This window comes from Engraulis encrasicolus, chromosome 24 (genome assembly GCF_034702125.1).
Source record: "Engraulis encrasicolus isolate BLACKSEA-1 chromosome 24, IST_EnEncr_1.0, whole genome shotgun sequence".
In the NCBI taxonomy this organism is placed as follows: domain Eukaryota; kingdom Metazoa; phylum Chordata; class Actinopteri; order Clupeiformes; family Engraulidae; genus Engraulis; species Engraulis encrasicolus.
The window spans coordinates 20236867-20246027 of NC_085880.1; the positions used below are offsets into that span (position 1 = coordinate 20236867).

The window sequence follows — 9161 nt, forward strand, 5'->3', positions numbered from 1 at the left end:
AATGGACTAGGTCCGAAACGTTTATAGCTCCAGATATTTTCCGTTGACTTCTTTTGTTAATTTGTCGGCCACAATACACTTTTTGAACCTGCAAGCCTTGTGTGCGCCTCATCTTTTTGACTGTCCTACATACAGTACCAAGAAATATTCTCTCTCTCTCACACACACACACACAATCAATATACGAGACAAACGTACTGCACCAAGTAACATAAGCAGAACTCAACTGAGGCCCAACTGGTGCCACTGCTGAGAAACACCACACTATTCGCCAGTTAAGTTCTAAGTTTCATTTATTTTCATTTCCATAAATTACACTTACAAGTTTGTCATTCCATGGGAATTATATCTTGTATCATATACAGTATTTCATAAATCATATTGTATATTCAACCAAATCACACCACACTCTCGATTGAAAGGTGCCAAACATAAACCAAACTGTGCAAAGTAGAAAGAAAAATGTCTGCACACTTAAATCCTCTTTGTTTTCACAGAGGATTTAAGTGTGCAGACATTTTTCTTTCTATATATCATATTTTAAACACCATTACAATTTTTGTGTATTTATTTCTAACGATCAGTCAAGGACAGGGGGAAAAAATGTGAAGTGAAAACTGCGTTAGAAAATAAACACGTCATGAAAGCTAAACCCAAATACTGGGTGTTCCAGGCATCTAGTCTGACCTGAGGCTGATCGCCCTCCTCAGGGCTCAGAGGTCAGGGTCCAGGGGTCCTGGTCATGATCGCTGTCGGCCGCCGTGAAGGACGCGTTGACCTTCTGCCATGACCTGCACACAAAACCACAAAGGACACATTTCTTTAGCTGATGGAGCCCGTAGAAAAAAATAACAAAACAGACACACGACACACAATAAGCACATATTCATTAGCAAGGAGAACAGCGTGATGGCTGAATGGAGCTCAGCCCGCAGCTGGTGTCAATCTGTACACTGTAAGACGTTGCAGCCAGTTAAACATAAAAGAAGCAAGTTTCCCTGCTGCCTTAAGTTTATAAGTTAACTCAACTTGAGAAAGCCTCGAGTTAAGTTAAGCCTCGAGTTGAGTTACTGTAGCTTACAAACTTAAGGCAGCAGGGCAACTTACTTTTTTACGTGAAACTGGCTGCAATTTTTTACAGTGTATTTCCTGCTGTGGTGGCTGTCTAAACGGTGTACACACGCCACGACTCACGTCCACTCCATTTTCTGTCACACACACACACACACACACACACACACACACACACACACACACACACACACACACACACACACACACACACACACACACACACACACACACACACACGGCACAGCTAGAGAACTGTGTGTAATAATTCCATGTGTGTGTGTGTGTGTGTGTGTGTGTGTGTGTGTGTGTGTGTGTGTGTGTGTGTGTGTGTGTGTGTGTGTGTGTGTGTGTGTGTGTGTGTGTGTGTGTGTGTGTGTCACAAAACCTCAAGCAAAAGTGATTATATTATCAGTGTACAGCCTAAAACTATCAACTTGAGCAGGTGTTTATTTTTAAATTGATTTGCAATCAAAATCTCCAGCTGATAATAACCAATAATGGGCATGCTTATGCTTCAGTTTGTAAATAGTCCCACCTACAGTCCTATTGTGGACAAAACAAATAACTAAGGTGGCTCAGAGGGAACAATATAATATAATTATATCTAATCACTTTGCTGTTTGGGGTGACCAAAGATGTGACGAGTTCTAATTTCAGTGGTGGCTGACCTGGCTGAAAAATCAGTAGCCTTTCCCTCACCAACATGGTCTCGGTCTTCAACAATCATTGGCTATGCTGTAGCTGTGACTCTGAGCCATTCAAACAGAGACTTGGACTGATGTATAACGTTCATTATGTCGAACTGTTAAGTCAAGACTTGATTCTTATGGATACTAGTAGTGCTCTACACTTCTTTAGATTTCCCCCCCACAGAAGCGACTCTAAATGTTAAGCAGCCCGATAAAACAATGTATTCTTTAAGAGTGCGAACAAGAGCATTTCTACACCAGTGGAGAGGACAAACAAGGTAAGACCTGTATCTTTGGAGCTGACATTATTTAACAGAGGTGTTAAGACAGTGAGTCAGGATCCATCATATCCATAGCCTAGAGCCAGTTCACACGCTCAGTCATCTCAATGGAGACGTTCAGTCTTACAGTTTAGTCTAACGCCCAACGAACCCAGATGCCCAATGAGCCCAGGCCAAATGGAGACTACTGTCTCCACACCACATAATGGAGCACTTTATCCTCTTTGTTTTATGATGTCGGACCTCTGATTCATGACATGAGGACCGGAGAGAGGAGGAGGAGTAGCTCGCTTGCTGACTACACAACTTTTTGAAAGGGGAAAACAGAGGGCCTAGTCTGAGAGCTGCTTTGTATTGTGATGGTTGCTGAGGCTGTTTTGCATATATATTATACTGTATGTCCAAACTTGGCTGCTTTGGCTTTTCAATAGGATTCCATTGGAGGAGGTCATTAGAAGACTTTTTTTTCGGGGCACTGTGGCACAGCGGCGCTAAGCCCCCCACTTATGGGCTTTCATGCCCAGGGGCACCCAGGTTCGAATCCGGCCAGGGTCACTTCCCAACCCCACCCCGTCTCTCTCTCCCACTAATTTCCTGTCTCCACCTTCAACTGTCCTGTCAAGTAAAGTCTAAAATGTCCAAAAGGAAAAGAAAGAAGACTTTTTTTCAAAGATTCTTCCGGCCTCCAAGTGAAATTATCTGTAGCCACTACCCTCCCCTCCCCTCCCCTTATTCTTCCCTCAGTGCAAAAGCAAAGACACCCATCTTTTGTGTTTCATAGACAGTAAAAAGCTTTCTGTCACGGTATTTCATATTTCTTTTGTTCTATTTTTCACAACGTGACTGGAAGGAGCAATGACAATGCTGCCTAAGCCACAAACAGATGAGAAAAGAAACAGTTTCATCTCCTCCGCCCTGACATGTTAGTTTTCAGACCTGCATCCTTCAGCTCAAACTCGAGCGATTTTAGAAATGACTTTCTTCTCTTTGTACTCCAACCACAACATTTTGCTTCATACAGTAACCCTCACCATCACTTTTTTGTTGCTTATAAAGGATGCCTGTTTATCAGCAGAAACTTGTCTCTCAAGGTCTCACAACACAACAATGTCACAGGCAATAAAGGAGAGACACAGACTCAGACGCAGTTACCGTTACGCAGCAGGATATTGTGTCGTAAAAACAAACAACAGAAAAAACACAAGAGGAGACGTGTAATTTAAAACTGTAAGTGCATTTGAAATGGGTCTGTTCCCCGGTACACTACAGACATGCTACTGTATGTTTTTAGCAGTGGTATGGCTGTGCATGCGAAAGGTCGTCCTCATCCCTATAATCAACAATGTCCTGCTTTCATAACATAACGGTAAACTACATGGACATTTTTACACATGGATTTTCTCAAAAACGGCAATAAAACTCCATATTTTCAAGGCGTGATTAAGAAAAACACACACGAGGACATCTATTTTGGGGAGAAAACTCATTTTTACTTATTAAATTCGGACCAGACTACTGTCCACCATTTTGATGGCGACAGTCACACTCTATCTACTACGTAGGCTAAATAGGATACAAGAAGTTAAATACTGCAGTGAAATACTGTTTGGTTGTTTGTATGACTAGAGCCAAGACAATCCACATAAGTACACAAGTAGCCAGCATTTCAGTAAGCTAGACACACACACACGCACACACACACACACCTCCTTTGTGTCCTACAATAGAAAATAATAGCTGTGAGGTATACAGACCCACACTCAGACACGTTTACAGTGCGGTACTGTTTCATGAAACCAATCTACATGCACTGTACTGTCAATACAAATCTGTGCCTGGTTACAGTAAACACAGACACAATCACACAGACACAATCACACAGACACAATCACACAGACACAGACACAGACACAGACACAGACACAGACACAGACACACACACACACACACACACACACACACACACACACACACACACACACACACACACACACACACACACACACACACACCACAATTCTGTGGACAAAAGAAATCCCCTTACTTCCCATAAACAAAACATATAATCACTTAACCTTCCTGCATTGTTCTAGATCACAAGTCTAACAAATGTAACACCTCTAAAACTGCACCCCGTGATGATTGGTCATGTGCAGGGGTGTGAAGTTAAAAGCTAATTAATACGTTGAGCAGCACATCATCTCAAATACAGCCTCCATTCTTTAATTTACGATCAGATCAGCGGGAGCATGATTGACAGATCTTGCTCAAGGGAACGATTCACTCTCTGCAAAGGATGAGGGCGGCTAGGCAGATGAGTCAGGAGGGATGTGTGTGTGTGTGTGTCTGTGTGTGTGTGTGTGTGTGTGTGTGTGTGTGTGTGTGTGTGTGTGTGTGTGTGTGTTTGTGTGTGTTGTGTGTGTGTGTGTGTGTGTGTGTGTGTGTGTGTGTGTGTGTGTGTGTGTGTGTGTGTGTGTGTATTTGTGGACGGGGGAGGGGAGTGTAGCTGGGGGAGGGTGATCTGCATTAGGATGACTGGCTGCAGGGCCGCTGACAGCTTTGGCTAGGCCCAGGTGCAAGTCTTTGTAGCCCCCGTCAGCTTCCCTGCAGGCTGCCTGGGTTGGTGCAAGGATGAAAGATGTGTTTTTGGACTCAGACGTCAGGTGGAGTAACAGCATTTATTGCCCATCAATGAATTAGTAATTGGTGGTTGATATGCTGCAATGAATATGCTTTTTAGATAGTCCACTAAAAACAAACAAATAAACAAAAATGCATACAATAGTGGCACTGGCTGTCGTTTTGCCGCCCTGACGTGTACGGTAATACTGCTGAACCGGCACTGACCCGCAAACAGTGTGCACGCTGTGGAGAAGAGGATTAAGCAACATACACCTGGGGAGCTGACTGCCTGCCTGCCTGCCTGCCTGGCTGACTGACTGCCTGACTGTCTGCCTTCCTGTCTTGGTGTGAATGAGAGAAAAGGGTAAGAAAGCTATCAGCACCTGGGAGAGGAGGAACCGGAAGAGTGTGTCAACTGACACTTGGAAGTTTGACTCACCTCACAAATACATGACAGCACACTACACCACTCCACGCCACACCAAGCTGTTAAACAGAGTAGAGTAGAATAGAGTAGCTTTATTGATCCCCAGGGGGAAATTAAGGACACTACAGTACACACCACCCTAAACTTTACCAAGCTGTTAAATACACTATAGTACACTACACCACCCCGCACCACACCTTGCTGTTTAATGCATGACAGTACACTACATCACTCCACACTACACCCCACCATGCTGCTAAATACAATACAGTACACTACACCACACCACACCACACTACACCCCACCATGCTGCTAAATACACTACAGTACACTACACCACTCCACACCACCCTACCACACTGTTAAATACACTACAGTACACTACACCACTCCACACCACCCTACAACCCACCATGCTGTTAAATACTCTACGTACAGTATACCACTCCACACCACCCTACCACACTGTTAAATACAATACAGTACACTACACCACTCCACACCACCCTACAGCCCACCATGCTGTTAAATACAATACAGTACACTACACCACTCCACACCACCCTACACCTTACCATGATGTTAAATACAATAGAGTACACTACACCACACCACACCACACTACACCCCACCATGCTGTTAAATACACTACAGTACACTACACCACCCTACACCTTACCATGCTGTTAAATACACTACAGTACACTACACCACTCCACACCACCCTACACCTTACCATGATGTTAAATACTCTACGTACAGTATACCACTCCACAGCCCAAGCTGTTAAATACATGACAGTACACAGCCCATGCTGCTGTACAGCTACATTACAGTACACCACAGCACTCTACTCCACACCACTCCCCTGCCCCTGCTTCTGCCGCCATTTCAGGACTAAATGGAAGGGGCGAGAGGGCCTGGGGCATTAACCCCTTAATGCCTAACATTAATCACAACCCTTAGACAAGACTTCATGAACACTGCTTCACACACACATACTGTATGTGCACACACACAGGCACTCACTCTTTCTATCTCTCTCTCTTTGTCTCTCGCTCTATCTCTCTTTCACACACACACACACACACACACACACACACACACACACACACACACACACACACACACACACACACACACACACACACACACACACACACACACACACACACACACACACACACACACACACACACACACACACACACACAATCCTTTTAAAAACAACAACAACACAAAAAAACTCATGTGAGGACAACCAACGGACATTACTCATTGCATGATCATTAGTTAGTCCGTCTCAGACGCCAGTCTCCCGTCCCGTCGCAGGAAAAGTGTCCTGAATTATTTATAGAGCATGCTAGGACAGGCCGGGCCGGGCCGGGCCGGGATAGAGTAGCTGGCACTGCAGCCTAGGGCAAGACAGAGCAGTGGTCCCCACACTGTGGGCCCTGAGGGTACTTCAAGTGGGCCTCAAACAATCTAAATAATATGTGTGTGTGTGTTGCTGTTGACTGTTCATTTGAGTATTATTGATTATTGGGTCAGAGTTGTGCCCCCAACATTTGCGAACATTTCAAGTGGGCCCCAGTTGAGAAAAGGTTGGGATCCAGGAGAGATAGAGGAGAGAGTAGCTGGTGTTATAATATGCAGGTATTCATCTCTGTCTGATGAGATTCTCGTTCAAAAAAAACTGAGAATGCGCACACATCAGTGGCACACGTGCTGGACAAAACAAAAAAAACTTAAAATAAATGATAAATGTCCGCAACACTGCTCATTTTCTCAGTTGTTTAAAGGCCATTAAATAGTGTTGCGGACCTTTATTATTTACTTTTCTTTAAGGGATTTTTTGTCTTTATTTTTGAGACGACAGTGGAGAACAGACAGGAAACGAGTGGGGAGAGTGAGACGGGGAAGGATCGACAAATGGCCCAGGCCGGAATGGAACCCGGGTCACTGGTGCAGCAACCCGGTGCCCTACGGCTAGGCCACGGCAGGGTTGTTACACTTCATTTTAATGCAGCTGCTACATTATTTAAGTACAGCTTAATGAAATATATAACAGTATGAACTATTTTGTAACTGCACTGCACCAGAAGGACATGGTTAGGGTATGTGCTGTCGAGTGAAATACATAATATTTCAGTACGTTGTGAGATACAGTTAAAATTGAAAGAAAAATGCGTGCACACTTAAATCCTTTTTGTTCTTTTAATTGCCAAGCTTTTGGTAAAAAACCTTCGTCAGGGCACACAATATTTAGATTCAGTAATAGAAAAGTAACCCTAAAACAAGGTGTTACAGAAAGTCTTAAGCAAAGCACCATCAGTGACTTTCAGTAGCCAATATATGTACCTGGGTTCCTTATCCACTATAGGCTTAAACACAGAGCTTTTGGGATGATCAATGAAACATTTTCAAGGGTTAAAGTCGACAATTATTTTAGACAGACATTGTACACAATGAACAGAATGGACAGATTACTCTTTAGTTTTCTTTTTTTTCCTTATCTCTGATACACTTATTAGGCACAGTTTAATAAAGTGTAACAGCATGTGGGATTATGTGCTTGCGCTGTTGAAACATGGAGATACACTAAAAATGAAACTTAAAAAGGAAACATCTCTGGCTCTGCTGATAATAATCAGAGCTAAAGATGTCTCAGCTTTCAGATGGGAAGACTGTGGATTTCCCTAAAATCCCACTGGAGATGTCTTACGTTGATACTGTCAACAGGGCAAAACTTAACTACTTTACTACTCCTCAGAAGAGTCCAGCACTAATGTTGCCAATAGTGCTTTTTGTCACATAGTTGTAACATAATTCTTTGAATATGAAGTTTCTTTTGTCCCTGAAATTACAGGACACTGTGTTCTGTGAATCAAGTACTGTAGTGTATTGTTTTACAGACACACTTGGTTCATTTCCCACTGAAAGGGCTTAACATAGTCATCAACCCCCTAATTATCCCTGTGTAATAAAGTCTTAAAATAGGCCAGTTAGGAGTGTGTGTGTTTTGGGGCTTCTTGATTTATTATATTTTATTTATTCATGCAGTAGATTACTTTGCAAGTGAGCCCTGGCCAAGAAGGACAGTATCGAGCATTTTCTCCAAGCTATTAAATGCTTGATATGCACTATATGGGGAAAGATCAGTTGGAAAATTCAAGTCTCAATGTATATAAATATCCTCCATAAAAAATAACCTACAACTACTTTGTCAGTTTTGCAGTATTTTATACTTTCCTGTTTAGTCTCTCCACAAATAATAAAATAATAACATCCTATACGTACACACTAGTAGGCTTACGCCTTAGCCTATGGTTATGGTACTTTGTGAGGACATTATCTCTGAGGCATAGAGTTGCTGTTTACCGGTATATCATGAGCATATACACTTGTGTAAATAAAGAATGCTCATGCAACAGAATTTAAACACGATATGATATGATAATATTTACACAATGCAAACTATTGGCTCAGAAAATCCCAACGGCAAGGACATTACACAACAATAAATAAATAAATAAAATAAATAAATAAATAAATAAACTTAATGAATGCAAAGGAAAACCAAAAGTGTGTTTGACAGTTAACAACCTGTGCAACAAGTCATTCCAAACCCGCACATGAACAAACACTGATGGTGGTGTAGCCAGCCTACCGTCTCCTCTTCCACCAGCCCACAAGGCAAGGAAACCGCATGCAAGGAAAACACATACACACACACTCTTCATACACACTCCTCAAGTCAAGGCCTTTAAACCTCACGGTTATTGTGAACAAAATTACCACGTTTTTTGGTATTATCGCAGTAATTTTGAACAGTTGTGTTAAATATGTTTAGAAAGGATTGATAGTCCTACACAAATTGAAATAGTTCCAAAAGGTCCAAGGAATGTTCATTATATTTGAAAATAAGGACAAAATCATATCAAAACAGGCACAACACACAAATTTGTTGTCATTCTGAGGTTATGAGGAGGAAATGGTCACAGATTAAACTTTTCATTGTACAAATGAATTGGGTCAGCAATTCACTATGGTTCCAGATTTGACCT

At 42.4% G+C, this 9161-nt stretch overlaps 1 long non-coding RNA gene across 1 annotated transcript in view; it reads right to left on the minus strand.

Annotated features, from left to right (window-relative positions):
- Window positions 1–275: 275 nt before the first annotated feature.
- The window catches only part of LOC134441535 (uncharacterized), a 55542-nt gene continuing 46656 nt past the window's right edge, over window positions 276–9161 (minus strand). Inside the window, exon 3 of the long non-coding RNA XR_010033174.1 lies at window positions 276–791. This is a non-coding gene — a long non-coding RNA (uncharacterized LOC134441535). The remainder of the gene's footprint in view (window positions 792–9161) is intronic.